This window comes from Pinus tabuliformis, chromosome 8, assembly GCF_031772625.1.
Source record: "Pinus tabuliformis cultivar Carrire ecotype Pingquan chromosome 8, CPIR1, whole genome shotgun sequence".
NCBI lineage: Eukaryota > Viridiplantae > Streptophyta > Pinopsida > Pinales > Pinaceae > Pinus > Pinus tabuliformis.
Window position 1 is genome coordinate 776807546 of NC_142294.1, and position 18854 is coordinate 776826399.

The window sequence follows — 18854 nt, forward strand, 5'->3', positions numbered from 1 at the left end:
ATGTCATTTTCTACAATGGTATGAAAGTCGGAGAGTTGGTTCTCTGAGGCTATAGTGGAGAGAGGGCCTTCGAAGAAATCCATTTCGGTGTCCACTCCTAAATAAGCAAGAAAGTCTGCCAACTTGTTCCCTTCCCGTCTGATGTGTTTGAAGGAGATTGCTTGGTGATGAGAAAGCCATTGGTTTAGAAGCTCACAAAAAGAGAAAGAATGGATTTGAAGGTACGAGCTTCTTGAACAGAAGGATGACCAAAAAGCATATTATCATCCACGAATTGCTGGTGAGAATAGGAGGGAGCATGGTGAAAATAGAGACCTTTGAGGCTTTGAGAGAGGAGAGCCGATTTGATGTTGTGTCCTAGTCCTTCAGCTAAGATGACAAACAGAAAAGGCGAGAGCGAGTCTCCCTGTCTGATACCCCTAGAGGGACGGAATGTGGGTGACGGGATGCCATTGATGAGAATAGAGAAGAACGAAGAGGATAAAAGATTACTGACCCATCTAACCCAGGAAGGGGCAAAACCAAAGGCATTAAGGATTTTTTGAATATAAGTCCAACTTAGACTATCAAAATCCTTAGATAAGTCAATTTTGAGTAACACACCTGGTTTTTTTGAATGCTTGAGCGAGTGGATTATTTCATGAGTTTAAATAATTCCATCCGTGATCTACCGTCCTTCTACATATCCAGATTGTTCTGGAGAGATGATAAGGGGAAACAAAGGCTTCAATCTGGAAGCTATAACCTTGGAGACAATTTTGTATATGATGTTGCATAGAGCAATCGGTCTGTATTTGTCCGGAGTATTGGATTCCTCTGCTTTGGGGATTAATGCAATAAATGTTGCATTCAGACCTGGATACATCCATCTCAAAGTATGTGATTCTTCCACGACCTGCCAGACTTCCCATTTTATTAAATCCCAGAAATGGTGAAAAAAGTTTGAGGTGAATCCATCTGGTCCCGCCGCTTTCCCTGCTTTTAGCTGATGCACAACAGTCTCAACCTCTTGAAGGCTTGTGGGCTTGAGAAGGAGAAGACTATGATCCTTAGTGATTAGTTTGGGAATATGTCTGATGAATTTATCAATGGCCTCTGTTCGGTCTATGTTAGGTTCTTGATTCACCTTTTTGAAGTAATTGAGGAATTCTTGTTCAATGCCTTCATGGGTTTCAATTTTACTTCCTTGTTCAGTTTTGATATGGGAAATTTGATTGTTCATTCTTCTTTGCACCGTAGTTTTGTGAAAGAATTTCATATTCTTTTCACCATCCTTCAGCCACATAACTCTTGATTTTTGCCTCCAGAGAGTTTCCTCCTATAAAGCTCTTTCAAGGATTTCATTTTCTATATACTGCTCTTTCTTGGCTATCTCTTCAGAGCATCCTTCTGTGATGATCCTTTGCTGAATGATTTTCATTTCTTGATTGAGGGTTTCCTGAGCTTTAAATATGTTGCCAAAAATGGATTGGTTCTAGCGTTTAATTTCCCCTTTAAGATATTTCAGCTTCTGTTCGAATATAGACATTTTGGTGCCATCCATAGGATTGAACTTTAGCCAAGATGCTCTGACAAATTCATTAAATTCAGGATGAGATAACCAAAAAGCCTCAAACCGGAAGGGGCGCCTAATACTGCAGCCAGATCGATTCCAATGGAGGGCTATTGGCCAATGATCAGAGCCTAAGACAGGAAGGATAGAGGCAATGAATTCTCCTCCTAAGTGAGTTGCATTATCTGATATCAGAAATCTATCAAGACGAGAGGCTATTTGCATTGGTTCTGCCCTCTTGTTGTTCCAAGTGAATAGGCCGTTATTTGAAGGAAGATCAATCAGCCAGTTGTTATGAATGAAGTCCTTTAATATGGATCCATCTCTATTGATTCTGCATCTGCCTCCCTTTTTTCCCTCCATTGTTGCTATCATATTAAAGTCAGCTCCGGATATCCATAACGGGTGCATCCTCTCTGTGTTCAGCTGCGTCAAGGTGTCCAGAATTTCAACTTTGTGCAGGGTTTCCTGAGGGAAATACACATTTGTCATATGGTCGTAGATATTGGTGCCAATTATGTGAAATATAGCTTGAATGAAATTTTTATTTGCATGTATGTTGTCCAGTTGAATCACTCGCACATCCCAGAGCACTGCAAGTCCTCCTGACGCACCCTGAGCATCAACAGTTGTTACTAACCCTCCTGGCTAGGCCTTTGCTGCTATTTTTTCCAAGACTGTTGAGTTACATTTTGTTTCTTGCAGAAAGAGAATGGTAGGTTTTTCCTCCATGAGCATGTTTTTTAGTAATCTTCCTTTTCTCGGGCTATTGAGCCCCCTAATATTCCATGAGATCAACTTCATTGAGAAGGTTTGGGGTTGGCATTGAAGTACTTGGTTAACTTGGCATATCGGCCTGATTCTACCAACACTTCTCCTATCTTGATGGTTCTTTCGAGAGTGGTTTTCCTTCGCCGTTTTTTACTGTCTTTGGTGACGAATTTCCCTTCCCATTGGCTGCCAATTTGAACCCCTAATGAGTATTTTTTTTTGGGCTCTATTTGGAACTTCCACTAGATTATCCACTTGTCGATCAGGTATTTTGTTGAAGTTTCCCGTTTTACAGGCTTGTTCTAGGCCTAGAATATCCAGCTCGCCAATATCTATATGCATAAATAATTCTCACTTATCCACTTTGAATCGATCTGGAGTGGATATATATATATATATATATATATATCCAATGTTATTAATTATTTTATTCCATTATAAAAAAATTAAAGATTTTTTTTATTTGTTTTTAGAATACGGTTTCTTTTTTATATTATAATTTACTATTATTATAATTTAATATGTATTTGATATTGTAAGTTTTTTATTATTATGAGAGAAGGAGAGGGAGCAGATGGGGAGATAAATTCAAGGGGAAAGATCATGAGAAAGAGATGATTTGGGAGAGAGTGGGGAGAGAAGATGAGGCTGAGATCATGCTCGAGAGAGGGTGGAAGGAAGACAAAGACACAGAGAGAGAGAGAGATATGGTGAAAGCATATTTTCGACAATCCATAATAAGAATCAGAACAATTACTTTATATGCATCTCATGTTGCTAGAAGTAAAACATAATAAAACCTAAACAAATTATAATTATTTTAAATATTATTATTATTTATAAAAATAATTAATATATATGTTAAACATATATAAATTTTAAAAAACATGGAATAAGATTCTTAATCATGGAGATTTACCTCAAATTTACATTGGAGAACCTTAGTCTATAAATATGCTTTGTTACAATCCCATTGGACAATACCATGCCTTATAGATGCCACATGTCCCAAAAATCCCAACTCACTTCATATGAAATTATTTTAATTAATCAATTTAATTAAAATGTTTAAAAGAGCATAACTACTTTTGAGATAAATCTCAACCATTGATTTGTATATATTTCTATGAATATTTTAGAATATTCCATGGAAGTTAATTCCCTACTTTTGAGTTTAATAAAAAAACAAATAATACATAATATTTAAATGATATGTAAAAATAAAAGTCAAAAGCCATGTGGAGGACACTTTTAAAAGGAAACAGATGATCAAGAATTTACTTGAGAGTTGGGAGTGCCCATCAAATTTACACCATAGTAATTGATGCATTCAAAAATTTGGTTTTAATTCTTTTGTAATTGGAAAGAATATTTTTGTCCACTTGTGTTATTAGGAATCCTTTTTTTGCCTTATTGTGTAACTAGGAGACAACTATTTTGTAGCTAGAAGGAAATTTCCACAATTCAAATACAAATATTATATTTTTAAGTAATTGGAGGATAATTTTTGTCCTTTTTTGTAAGATTTGGAGACAATCTATATCTTCTTGTCTAATTAGAAGACAATTTATATCTTTTTTTTTGTGAGTGGAAGACAATTGTTGTTTCCTTGTAACCGTAATCCATTTAAACATAGTGAACCACTGTATGAAAAAAACATAGTCATAAGGGAATGTAAGTAAACTAAAAGGCCATGGTAGGTATGGAAAAAATGTAGAGTTTTAGAAAAGGAGAATCCATCTTCTAGAAAAATAGAGAAAACTCCAATGAATATTTCATCACAAAAATTTGTTGTTGATGGTTAGATGATCATGGATTTTCTTGGAGTTGATTATAGAATGGATGAAATCAAAGAGTCAACTATCACACAACCTCCTAATGAAGAAGTTGTTGTAGTGAAAACTTTGTTTCAATATTTTGACATTCTAGAAATTTCCCCTAAGCATGTACAATATCCTTCCAATAATTTAACTATAAACATATAGGTCAAGAATGCCAAGATATACTTCAGAAAATAAAAATGCCAGAATATAGGCCCATCACTCATACCTATATTGTACACTACATGATGGAGAACTCCAAAACACCTTAAGGTGGATAAAAATGAGTTATCATCGCTAGATAATTGAACTATTCATTATCAATTCTATAAAATTATAAAATAAAACTTAGAACATAAGTCTAATGCAATTAAATGTCAATTATTTTAATATAGGATCCTGACTATTTTTAAAAGAATTATAGGCATTAAAATGGTGAAAAATATAAGAAGTAAGAAGTAATACTATTTTTAGAATCCTGATGGATTCTTTTAAAAAAATGGTAAGATAAATTGATCCCAAGACCATAATGCAACCCATTGTGTCTTGTCTCTATCAATTGTTAACAAGATAATATGAATTTAATTGAAGTAGTTAAGGAACTAATGAAACATTAGAGCATGAGAACATTATACCTTCCTCTTACAAAAAATATGCAATAAAATTAAGGAGTTCTATGAATCGTGAACCCCACATTAAACACCTTATTAACATGACATAAATAGAATTATATAGGAGACTAAGGAATGCATACGTTAGAAACAATGGCAACTAGGACACTACTGAGAGGGTTGGGGTGAACTAGGTGTAGAACCATAAGCACCGAACTAAGTGTTGAACAGTAAGTACCAAACTGGGTGCAGAACCATGATGATATTGTTCTTTCTATATAATTGCATATGTTACTGAATAACGTTGTGATGTTGTGGGGTGAATTCAATATGAAAATGATGAAATGAAATTATCTAAAGTGAAGAATCAGTAAGCCCTAAGAAAGATTAACACCCTATTGTTTGGCTTCTAATAACAAACTATGCAATATGGGATATTTGAATCTATTTTGAAGCGAGGGAGATAAAATTTGGGATCTCAACATTATTTCTTCTTATTCTGATCATGTTTGCAAATTGATTGTGGTTTCAAAGAGAGAAAACACCCAAAATTCATCTTAAAATACATTAACATGATTCTTGGGCTAACTTTTATGAGTAAACTATGTGGAAGTTTTTTTTTTGCAATAAATTGAACTCTTCTAATGAAATATTAATGCCTTTGTATTCAATTTACCTGGCCTAACATTACAATATGAGAAATTTTCATATATTTTATAGCCAAAGAAGTTAAAATCAAGATTGAGTACTTGTTATTGTTGTTTTGATCATATTTGCACATGATTATGGTCATTGTACTGATTATGATATGTGGCAATAGCGTTTCTTCAAACTAGCTAAGTTGCATTGTCTCTTATTACACACAAAATATGATAAAATAAAATTGAAATGAGCTACAATTGATTACATCAAAGGAATTGACGGGATAGGTTACTACAAATAAGATAAGTTATGGTTGTCAATTGCATTGAAAGTATTAAGGAGATAACACTCATTAGATTTGTTGGAGAGAACATTTGTTACACATTTTCCACATAGGTGTAATATAAATTCAAGATATGTCATAAAGTAAAGAAGTGAAGCCCTAAATGGTCACATTTTCCACTTTTATTACCAAAAATAATTTGGTAAAAGTTCTTATAATGGCATGTGTAGTATTGATCATTTAGCTCCTCTGATATCGAAGTGATGTGAAATACAACATTAAACAATGGGTAGAGGCTTTAACCCTTGAGAAGTTTAGTTGACCAGTACTTTCTTTATAAATGCAAATGGAAGTGACGTGAAATACAACATTAAACAATGGGTAGAGACAATGTAACCCTTGAGAAGTTTAGTTGACCAATACTTTCTTTATAAATACAAAAGTGATCTACAACTCACAATGAATTCAACTGTATAGTGGGCATGCATAAAATTAAAATAAGGATGCAAGCTTTGAGAATAATTTCCTTTAACAAAAACACTCTTCTAATGAATGATTTTTTATATTTTCCTCTAACAAATACATTATATTAATAATGAATTTCCTAACTCAGCTTCTAGGATAAGTTTCCTAATAAGCTTTTAGCCCCCAGATATTGTACTAGATGAAAGCATGATGATTAAGTTGATACTAGATGTAAGCATGATTATATGTTTTTGATAAATAGAGAGCATCGTTGATCGAGGACATTGAGCCAACTCTTCCCCCATGTTTGAGCTCCCAAGGCGTGGGGTTCAAGTAGTGATGGGGCCAGCCCACGTGGTCCCGCCCTTTCTCAACTTACGTGGACCGCACTATTAATCTGGCTCGGATATTTGGTAATTGTAAATTGATTTTTGTTTTAATTAGCAATCAACCCGCTGTTCCTGGGATTGCTTCTCCGTGTCACACCTGCCCTCCTTGAATTTGGCAAACCCTAATGCACTTTTTGTTGCACGGTTCGCGCCTCCACCGTCATTCTTCCTTCGTCGCTTGGTCTCTGCAGTCTCTGTTTGGTTTTGGCTCCACCTTTGGGTTATCCTTATCTGTGGTGAAACTCTGTTGAAATTCCGCCGGGGTCTCTGCGGTCCCTGTATGGTGTTTGACTCCGCCTTTGGTTGTCCCTGTCTGTGGTGAAACTCTGTTGAATTTTCCGCCGGTTATGTGGTGAAAGAATGCTTCTCAGCTGTGTCTGGTCATTGCTATGTGAGTCTGTATGTTCGGCTCCAGGTTGTGTTGGTAAGTGCTATGACTTCGCCGTGCATTCGGTTCGTTTTTATGACTGTGAGAACATTCCTGGTTTGCTTTTGTGAACACTGTCGGCTCTAGCCTTCTTAGCAAATTTGTGGTGAATTTCTGTAATGTTTGATGTCTGGTCCGCTCAGTTCGACGGAGGCTCAGTTCGATGGTCTTTCGGCTTGGTTCTTCTCCGGCGCTCGGCTCTGTAGGCAAGGTATGCCACCGCTTCATGCTATCATTCCTCTTTCTCTGTTTGCGCTGGAACTAACATTCCGCAGCCCCTCTGTGGACAGGGTCTCCATTTCGAGTTTGGTTGGCCTTCGACTCCGGCACACAGTCAGGTATGGCTCTCCCTTTACTCCATACTCAGGGCTTTTATAGCATTATGGTTTCGATTTCTTTTGCAAGGGTTTTGGCTGGATAGAAACCCTGACCCTCCTTCTTCTGCTTTATTTGCAGGTGTGGCCGATTCCCGTATCTTCCCGAGGGCTTCTGTCGATTCCACCCGGGTAGCTCTGTTCTCGTTTTACTTTCTTTTAATGACTCTCGGTCTTAGTCGCGTTTGCAATCGCTTGATGTGTGAACTGTTGGTTGGTCTGTCGTGTCTGGGCTCGGTGGGTTTTCTCAAACCCTCAGCCGTAACGTAAGGGTTTCTATGAGTCGTTTGTAACTTGGTTCGGTGAACCCTCGATGTACAGTTTATGTAATTTGTTTATGTAGAAAATGCAATGTAATACACAGCGATATATAAACTTGTTTACAGTTAGTTCTGGTGGCTTACCCGGTTACTGTTGCGGTCTGGTTTGTCCCTCTGTGTTTGCTGGTTCGTTCCGCCTTGCATTCACTTTTGTCTCGACCAGTTGGCAGGTTCTTGGATACTGTAACACACTGTTATTATATTTAAACTGAAATGAATTTGTTATACAGCTCTGTGCATGTGGAATTTTGTTACTTGAGGACATATATATATATTGGAACAGTTTGTTTGTTTGTGCACTGAATAAGATGAAGGAAAATAAATGTGTATTGATTGTTCTCTTGCAAATGCTCCGCCTGCTGAACCCCTCTGGGTTATCTCGCTTGTCTTTTTATACAATATTTTTTTGGGCAGTTTGATAACTGCTGGTAGTTATTCTATTACAGTTTATTTTGCAGTTATTGTAGGCATGATTTTCTTGACTATCAATTTGTTCACTTTGTCTGCCTTTCTATCATAGGGGTACGTTGTTTACATCACCTATTGACACTAATCTACTCTTAACGTATCTAACTAAGACCTGTTACAATATTTTAAATAAAATGAACAGAAATTTAAAATAACAGAAATTAATACTGTAGCTGACCATGAAGGAAATAAAACAAAAACATAGGAAACTTGACAGGCTTGCTGTCCATTCACTGAACTGTTTATCATTCCCAATCTTCTTCAGAAACTGTGTTCGCCCTCTCTCGGTCTTCACCCTGTTGACCAGATGCTCCTGCATCAGGCTGCCGGGGTAAAAGAGAGATCTCATGGCTCCATTCCATGAGCTCCTCCACCGAGTAGCCAGCCTTGCGAATCTGTGTCTCGTCGAGCCAGGAACTGTCCTCCATTCGACGGTCCTTCCACTTGACGAGGTAACGCAGATACTCCTTCTTGCGCGTCTTCTTGGCTACCTGTGTGCTGAGGATTCCTTCGATTTCATGGGTCCGGACCGAAGGCAACTGTTTCTTCCAAAGACTGCTCTCGAACTGGGTGTCCCGTTGTGGCTGTACCATTCTATCATCTTCCGATTGGGCATGATATGGGAACAGGTCTGCCACGTTGAATATAGGTGGTATACCTATATCAGGTGGCAACTGAATTTCATATGCATTCGCTGAAAATTTCAGCAGAATTTTGCATGGACCGATTTTCTTGAATTTCAGCTTATTATACGTGCCCTTAGGAAACCATTCCTGGTGCAGATGCGCAAGGACTTCGTCTCCAATCTCAAAATGTACCTCTTGCCGCTTTATGTCTGCATGCTGTTTGTATTTCTACGTGCTGTCCTGTAATCTTAATTTAACCTTTTCATGCAGTTCGCTCATTGCTTCGGCAAAATCTTCTCCGTCTGCACTTCTCCTTTCTAGTTGTCCCAAATCTCGTAGTTCATGTACTCCTCGCGGATGCATACCATACAAGATCTGAAATGGGCTAAAACCAGTGCTCCGATTGGGCGAATCGTTATAAGCGAATTCTGCCTGGGCAAGAGCTCGATCCCACAATCGCGAGTTTTCTCCCGTCAAACTTCGTAACAAATTGCCCAAACTCCTGTTCACCACCTCTGTCTGTCCATCAGTCTGCGGGTGATATGCAGAACTGAAATTTAACTGTGTGCCCAGCTTTTTCCACAAGGTGCGCCAAAAATGTCCTGTAAACTTCACATCCCTGTCTGAGACTATAGTTCTAGGTAAGCCATGTAATCGAACTACTTCTGTAAAGAAAAGGTGTGCCACATTTGTGGCGTCGCTAGTCTTCCGGCAAGGAATGAAATGAGCCATTTTCGAGAACCTATCCACCACCACCATCACTGAATCATATACCCGTTGTGTTCTAGGCAATCCTAGGACAAAGTCAATGCTGACCGAATCCCACGACCTGCTTGGAACAGGTAGGGGTGTGTATAGTCCAGTGTTCTGGCTGTGTCCTTTCGCCAGTTGGCAGATTTTACACCTGGTGACATATCTCTGTACATCCCGGCTCATTTTTGGCCAATAATAAAAATGCCTGAGCTGCTCCAATGTTTTATTGATGCCAAAATGTCCCGCCAATCCGCCACTGTGTTTCTCTTTTACTAAGTTTTCCCTCATCGAACAGTCTGGAACACATAGTTGTCCTCCTCGAAACAATAATCCTTCCTGTAGACTGAAATCTAGCCATGGGCTTGTGTTCCTTAATACGGGATTCTGGCATGCTTCAAAAGCTTCTTTGAAATCCGCGTCCATCTGGTACAAATCCTTCAAGTACTCAAATCCCATCACCTGTATGCCACTTTCTTGTAAGAGCAGGGCTCTTCTGCTTAAAGCATCCGCCACTTTGTTGGCTTGCCCACTTATGTGCTTCAACACAAAAGTAAAACTCTGCAGGTATTCCACCCACTTGGCATGTTTATGGTTCAGTTTGTGCTGCTGTGTTATATACTGTAACGCTGAATTATCAGAGAACAAGACGAACTCATTGCCTAGTAAGTAGTGCCTCCAATGCTTCAAGGCTTGAACCACTGCATAGAACTCTTTGTCATATGACGAATACTTCTGCCGACTTTCATTTAGTTTTTCACTAAAAAATGCCACTGGTCTGTCCTCTTGACTGAGCACAGCGCCAATAGCTGTCCCGCTTGCATCACACCGAACCTGAAAAGGTTTGCTAAAATCGGGCAGTCTCAAGATTGGCCTCTCCGTTATTTTCCGCTTCAGAAGTTGGAAACTGTTTTCTGCCGCCTTAGTCCAACAAAAAGGTTGGCTGGCCTTTTTGATGGTCTCTAGCATTGGTGCGCAGATTTCACTAAAATTCTTAATGAACTTTCGATAAAAACTTGCTAAACCGTGAAAGCTACGTACCTCAAATAAATTCTTAGGTGACGGCCAACTTATGATCGCTGCAATCTTTTCTGGGTCCATCTTTAACTCGTTCTCTGCAACTACAAATCCCAGATAAATTAACTCCTTCTGCAAGAAAGTGCATTTCTTCAAATTTATCAGCAGTTTGTTCTGCTGCAGCTTCTCGAATACCCTTCGAATATGCTGAAGGTGCTCTCTTTTCGTCCTACTGAAAATTAAAATATCATCCAGATAGACTATCACGAATTTTCCAATAAATTCCTTTAGCATTTCATTCATTAGTCTCATAAAAGTACTCGGAGCGTTACTCAACCCAAATGGCATGACCAGCCATTCGTACAGTCCTTCGTTGGTCTTGAAGGCTGTCTTCCATTCGTCTCCCTCTCTGATTCTGATCTGATGGTACCCACTCTTCAGATCTATTTTTGTAAAGTAAGCTGCCCCACTAAGACAGTCCATCATGTCATCCATTCTAGGCAAGGGAAACCTGTATCGAATGGTAATTTTGTTTATAGCCCGCGAATCTGTGCACATTCGCCATTCTCCACCTTTCTTGGGTGCAAGGACTGTAGGTACTGCACAGGGGCTTAGACTTTCTCTGATCAGTCCCTTATCCAACAACTCCTGCACTTGTTTGCGTACTTCTTCATTATCTTTTGGACTCATCCTGTACGTTGCCTTGTTCGGCAAGCTTGTTCCTGGTATAAAATCAATGTGGTGGCTAATGCTCCTTTTGGGAGGCAACTTATCAGGTAGCTCATCAGTCGCAATGTCTTGAAATTCCTCTAACAGCTCTTGTACTTCCTTGGGCAACTCTGATTTTTCTAAGTTCAGCAATACTGGCTTCATCCTCCTCACAACTGCAAAATTAATTTCATTTTCTTCAGCCTCCTTTATAAACTGTTTTCCCCCCATTAACAGCGCCTTTGTTCTGCTCGATTCTGCTGAATCTTCCTCTTTGATGGGTACAAGTGTGTGTTTGACCCCATCCTTCGTAAACTTATAAAAATTAGTTTTTCCATCGTGTGTCACCTTCCTATCATACTGCCATGGTCTTCCGAGCAGTATATGGCACACGTCCATTGGCATAATATCGCAGACCACTGTGTCGTGGTACTTGCCAATGTGAAACTCTACCTCGCATTGTTCATCAACCAACAGCTGGTGGCCTTTCTGTAGCCATGACACCTTGTAAGGTGTGGGGTGTTTCAGCCGCTTCAACCCCAGTTTTTCCACCATTTCAGTGGCAACCAAGTTATCTGTACTCCCGCTGTCTATTATCACTTTGCAACACTTTCCATGCGATTTACAGACTGTCCGGAACAGTGCTTTCCGCTGTGTTGGTTCAGCCACCTCCTTGGTTGGCTTTAACAGCACTTTATTCAAAATCAAAGCTTCTCCTGTTTCTGACATGTCTTCCACCTCCCGGGGTTGTGCTTCAGCTTCTTCAGGCTGTGCCATCAGCGTTCCCCTCTGACCGGCCTGTTCAACTTCTGGACACTCAAAGGATCTGTGCCCCCATTTATGGCACCTGTAGCACTGGACACCAGTCCCTCTTCCGCGGCCATTCCCTCGTCCTCTCTGATATGACCGACCTCCTCTAGTGCTATCTCATTTTTCTGCTGTCCCTAAAGTTTTTGAACTGCTGCCTTCTTCGCTGTTCGCAGCATTCCTTCCTCTGCCATAGGACTGTCCCCGTCCTCTGCCATTTCCTCTCCCTCTCCTGCTGTTCTGTTTTCTGTTAATTTTTTCCTCAGCCTTTACAGCGCTCTAAAAGGCTTCTTCAATATTCCGGGGAGAAAGAATACTGATTTCATCTAATATCTCCATCCTCAATCCATTTACGTACCTTGCTGTCTTTTCTGGGTTATCATCAGTATAACCAGCACGTAATTTACCCGGTAAAACTCTTCCGTGTACTCTTTGATAGTCATTCCCTTCTGCCTTAAATTCTGCACCCACCGATATAGTTCCACCTGGTAGTCTTTTGGCATAAATCTGCCCTTCAATTTTGCTACCATCCTGGACCATTGTCGTATTGGCGTCTTATTCATTCGTTTTCTGTCTACTTGGACACTGTCCCACCACAAGAGTGCGTGTCCCTTTAACTTAGTGGCAGCGAACTTAACTCTTTTATCCTCTCTAACTTCTTCGTTCTCAAAATATTTATCCAGTTCGCTTATCCAGTCCAATAGGACATCTGCGGACAGACTACCATCGTAATTAGAAATTTCTGTTTTGGGTTTGCTGCTGGCCAATAAAACTGAACGCAGCAGTCTCAATTTCGGAGCTTCCTCATCAGACCCGTCTGCAGCAGCTACCACTTCCTCCTCACTGGTATCTCCAAGTTCTGGGTCTCTTCGTCTACCCGCTTCCACTGCTTCCAAACGAGCTGTAAGAACTTTAATCTGTTCCCGCAATCCTTCATCTGCTCCCCTACGTACACCTCTTCCACGTCCTCGTCTTGGTGCTTCCATCCTCTTCTATCTCAAAAAAAAAATTGCTCTGATACCACTTGATGGGGCCAGCCCACGTGGTCCCGGCCTTCCTCAACTTACGTGGACCGCACTATTAATCTGGCTCAGATATTTGGTAATTGTAAATTGATTTTTGTTTTAATTAGCAATCAACCCGTTGTACCTGGGATTGCTTCTCCGTGTGACACCTGCCCTCCTCGAATTTGGCAAACCCTAATGCACTTTTTGTTGCTCGGTTCGCGCCTCCACCGTCATTCTTCCTTCGTCGCTTGGTCTCTGCGGTCTCTGTTTGGTTTTGGCTCCGCCTTTGGGTTATCCTTGTCTGTGGTGAAACTCTGTTGAAATTCCGTCGGGGTCTCTGCGGTCCCTGTATGGTGTTTGACTCCGCCTTTGGTTGTCCCTGTCTGTGGTGAAACTCTGTTGAATTTTCCGCTAGTTATGTGGTGAAAGAATGCTTCTCAGCTGTGTCTGGTCATTGCTATGTGAGTCTGTATGTTCGGCTCCAGGTTGTGTTGGTAAGTGCTATGACTTTGCCGTGCATTCGGTTCGTTTTTATGACTGTGAGAACATTCCTGGTTTGCTTTTGTGAACACTGTCGGCTCTAGCCTTCTTAGCAAATTTGTGGTGAATGTCTGTAATGTTTGATGTCTGGTCCGCTCAGTTCGACGGAGGCTCAGTTCGATGGTCTTTCGGCTTGGTTCTTCTCCGGCGCTCGGCTCTGTAGACAAGGTAAGTTTAGTTTCTTGCTATCATTTCTCTTACTCTGGTTGTGCTGGAACTAACGTTCCGCAGCCCCTCTATGGACAGGGTCTCCGTTTCGAGTTTGGTTGGCCTTCGACTCCGGTACACAGTCAGGTATGGCTCTCCCTTTACTCCATACTCAGGGCTTTTATAGCATTATGGTTTCGATTTCTTGTGCAAGGGTTTTGACTGGGTAAAACCCTGACTCCACCTTCTGTTTCGTTTGCAGGTGTGGCCGGTTCCCGTGCCTTCGCGAGGGCTTCTGTCGATTCCACCCGGGTAGCTCTGTTCTCGTTTTACTTTCTTTTAATGACTCTCGGTCTTAGTCGCGTTTGCAATCGCTTGATGTGTGAACTGTTGGTTGGTCTGTCGAGTCTGGGCTTGGTGGGTTTTCTCAAACCCTCAGCCGTAACGTAGGAGGGTTTCTATGAGTCGTTTGTAACTTGGTTCGGTGAACCCTCGATGTACAGTTTATGTAATTTTTTTATGTAGAAAATGCAATGTAATACACAGCGATATATAAACTTGTTTACAGTTAGTTCTGGTGGCTTACCCGGTTACTGTTGCGGTCTAGTTTGTCCCTCTGTGTTTGCTGGTTCTTTCCGCCTTGTGCTCACTTTCGTCTCGGCCAGTTAACAGATTCTTGGATACTGTAACACACTGTTATTATATTTAAACTGAAATGAATTTATTATACAGCTCTGTGCATGTGGAATTTTGTTACTTGAGGAGATATATATATATATTGGAACAGTTTGTTTGTTTGTGCACTGAATAAGATGAAGGAAAATAAATGTATATTGATTGTTCTCTTGCAAATGCTCCGCCTGCTGAACCCCTCTGGGTTATCTCGCTTGTCTTTTTATACAATATTTTTTTGGGCAGTTTGATAACTGCTGGTAGTTATTCTATTACAGTTTATTTTGCAGTTATTGTAGGCATGATTTTCTTGACTATCAATTTGTTCACTTTGTCTGCCTTTCTATCATAGGGGTACGTTGTTTACATCACCTATTGACACTAATCTACTCTTAACGTATCTAACTAAGACCTGTTACAATATTTTAAATAAAATGAACAGAAATTTAAAATAACAGAAATTAATACTGTAGCTGACCATGAAGGAAATAAAACAAAAACATAGGAAACTTGACAGGCTTGCTGTCTGTTCACTGAACTGTTTATCATTCCCAATCTTCTTCAGAAACTGTGTTCGCCCTCTCTCGGTCTTCACCCTGTTGACCAGATGCTCCTGCATCAAGTAGTTAAGGAACTGGTGAAAAAATTCTAGCATGAGAACATTAAACTCCTCTTACCAAAAAGATGTAATAAAATTACAGAGTTCTACGAATCGTGAACCCCACATTAAACATTCTCTTGACATGAAATAAATAGAATTGTATGGGAGATTAAGGAATGCATACGTTAGAAACAATGGAAACTAGGAAACTACTGAAGGGGGTGGGGTGAACTAGGTGTAGAACCATAAGCACCGAACTGAGTGTTGAACCGTAAGTACCAAACTGGGAGTAGAACCATGATGATATTGTTCTTTCTATATAATTACATATGTTAGTGAATAACATTGTGATGTTGTGGGGTGAATTCAATATGAAAATGATGAAATGCAATTATCTAAAGAAAAGAATAATTATGCCCTAAGAAATATTAACACCCTATTGTTTGGCTTCTAATGACAAACTATACAATATGGGATACTTGAATATATTTTGAGGAGAGGGAGATAAAATATGGGATTTCAACATTTTTTCCTCTTATTCTGATCATGTCTGCAAATTAATTATGGTTTCAAAAAGATAAAACACCCAAAATTTATCTTAAAATACATTAACATGATTCTTGGGCTAAATTTTATGAATAAACTATCTGGAAGTTGTTCTTTTTTTCCAATAAATTGAATTCTTCTAATCAAATCTCAATGCCTTTGTATTCAATTTACGTTGCCTAACATTACAATATGAGAAAATTTCATATATTTTATAGCCAAAGAAGTGAAAATTATGATTGAGTACTTGTTCTTGTTGTTTTGATCATATTTGCACATGATTATGGTCATTGTATTGATTATGATATGTGGCAATCGTGTTTCTTCAAACTAGATAAGTTGCATTGTCTCTTATTACATACAAAATATGATAAAATAAAATTGAAATAAGCTACAATTGTTAATTACATCAAAGTAATTGAGTGGATAGCTTATTACAAATAAGATAAGTTATGGTTGTCAATTACATTGAAAGTATTGAGGAGATAACACTTGTTAGAGTTGTTGGAGAGAACAATTGTTACACATTTTCTACATAGGGTGTAATAGAAATTCAAGATAAGTCATAAAGTAGAGAAGCCAAACCCTAAATGGTCACATTTTCCACTTTTATTATTAAAAATAATTTGGTAGAAGTTCTTATAATGGCCTCTGGAGTATTGTTGATTTATCTCCTGTGATATGGAAGTGATGTGAAATACAACATTAAACAATTGGTAGAGGCAATTTAACCCTTGAGAAGTTTAGTTGACCAGTACTTTCTTTATAAATACAAATGGAAGTGATGTGAAATACAACATTAAACAATGGGTAGAGACAATGTAACCCTTGAGAAGTTTAGTTGACCAGTACATTCTTTATAAATACAAAAGTGATCTACAACTGGCAATGAATTCAACTGTATAGTGGGCATGCATAACATGCAAATAAGGATGCAAGCTTGGAGAATAATTTCCTTAAACAAAAACACTCTTCTAATGAGTAATTTTCGATATTTTCCTCTAACAAATACATTATATTAGCAATGAATTTCCTATCTCATTCTAAGATAAGTTTCCCAGATATTGTACCAAAAAATCAACAAAATATGGGAAAACATATAGAATGGAAAGACAATGAAAATTCCTTTTGGACTTAAAACCATACAAATTTAGGTAAATGTTATTTCTAAAAAAAGACTCATGCTAAAGATTTTAAACAAAGCAATCAAAAAACCATGGTAAAGCTTCTTATGTCACTTGACATGTAAATAAAATATTCTCTATTAAAAAAGAAAAGTTACCTATGATAAATAAAACAAAAACAAAAATATATGTTTGGTTTGTTTTAAGAAAAACCATTATTAAACATCAATGATCTACATGTATCACTCTGGTTGCTTAAACTATTGTCTATATGGCAATCCAGAGATGTGGTTCACTCTCAACCATAAATAAAATATTTCCATGTATATGTCAAATAATACAATTTTATATGGGAGAGAAATAAAATAATTAAATGTATATAAAACAATTGAAAGAAAGAAATTATTATGGTTAAAACATTTTTAGTGGTCTTAATATTGTATGTTTTTGGTCTATTTTTTGGTATATTTTCTAGTCAATTTTGTCTGAAATCCAACAAAGATTCGTTGAGATTGTGTGCCAAAAAGATTTTCAAATTGGTTAAATCCATTTATACAATCGAAAATTATATATATATATATATATGTGTGTGTGTGTGTGTGTGTGTGTGTGTGTGTGGATTTATAAATATATTTTTCAGATCTCTTAGGGTGGTCTTTAAAATATGTTTGAAGTTAAGAAATTTGATTTTTCTAGATGTTTATTAGATCTTTCGTTAAGATAAATATATATTAAATAATAATAAAAATAAACACAAAAATAGTTTTACTTCAAATTCATTTTTAAATATTATATAAAATTAAACATCAAACCTAAAATTAATTAAAAATAAAAAATCTTAAATACCTAAAATGTATATAAGCAACAATAGTAGCTTCATTGAAATACAATGCATAAATTAAATTACCAATAAAAAAATTACATTAAATTGCATAAACATTTAAATACAATGCATAAATTAAATTGCTAATATAAAAATTACATTAAATTACCAATATAAAAATTACAAGTATCACATTTACAAAATAAAATTAGTAATTAAATTTAACCTCATCTTGAGATATAATTGCAAATCATATTAAAATAGCATTATAAATGAGGTGAACACTTAACTTAGTATCAAAAATAAATATGTGAAAATTTGTACTTCTCTATCTGTCAACTTAAAAAGTTTTAATCTATTCCTATTGAAATGTAAAGAAAGACACTCTAAAAATATTTAATGCACTAAGATAAAAAATAAATAAAAAAATAAAAATATGTGAAAATTTGTGCTTCTCAAACCAGAAATATCTATCAAATTTAAAAAGTTTTAATCTATTCATATTGAAATGCAAAGAAAATATTGAATACATTAAGATAAAAAGTCAAACGAGCTCTCTACACACGATTAATGCCTCCAAGTAACATTGTTACATCAATGGTGGACAGCAGAAAGCACAGGACCAGAAGGGCCCTCGCCAAGATCACATAAAATAATTATTAGCGACTAAGAAAGATTGCACCTTCATTTCAAATTTAAGAAAACCCAACTGCTTTCCATTGACGCGTGGATAGATGACTTGGACACGGAGAGAATTTCTTGAAAGGCATCTCCGGCTTTTTTTCCTTAAATGGTAAATTGTGAAAAGCTCCACTCAGGCATTTTTCTTTAACGGGTAAATTGTGATCTCATGCTTTTTTCCTTAACGGGTGAATTGTGATCCACGCTTTTTTCCAATTGTGATCCGCTCCTTTAACGGTCGATCAAACTTTTTTGTTATATATATATATGGGTTGCCTTTCTACATCAATATTTGTGTACCTGTGACTCTGTGTTTGGTGCCTGCCTCTGTTTCTGTCTATGTTTTCTCTGCTTTTGAAACTCGAATTTGAGTTGTTTCATTATAAGGAATTTCTGTTCTGTCTACATGTCTATATTATTTATATCTGACTTTGGGTTTCTGTCTATATTTTCTCTGCTTTTCAAACATGAATTTCATTTGTTGGATATGGATCAAGAGCGGAGTTGTTTCATTGTAAGGAATTTCATCTTTTTTCGGATTAATGGTCGATCAAACTTTTTCATGTCTATATTTTCTCTGCTTTTGAAACTTGAATCCAATTGTGATCCGCTCCTTTAACGGTTGGATATGGATCAAGGCCCGAGTTTCTTGCTGTGACTCTAGCTGTGACTGTGGCTCTATG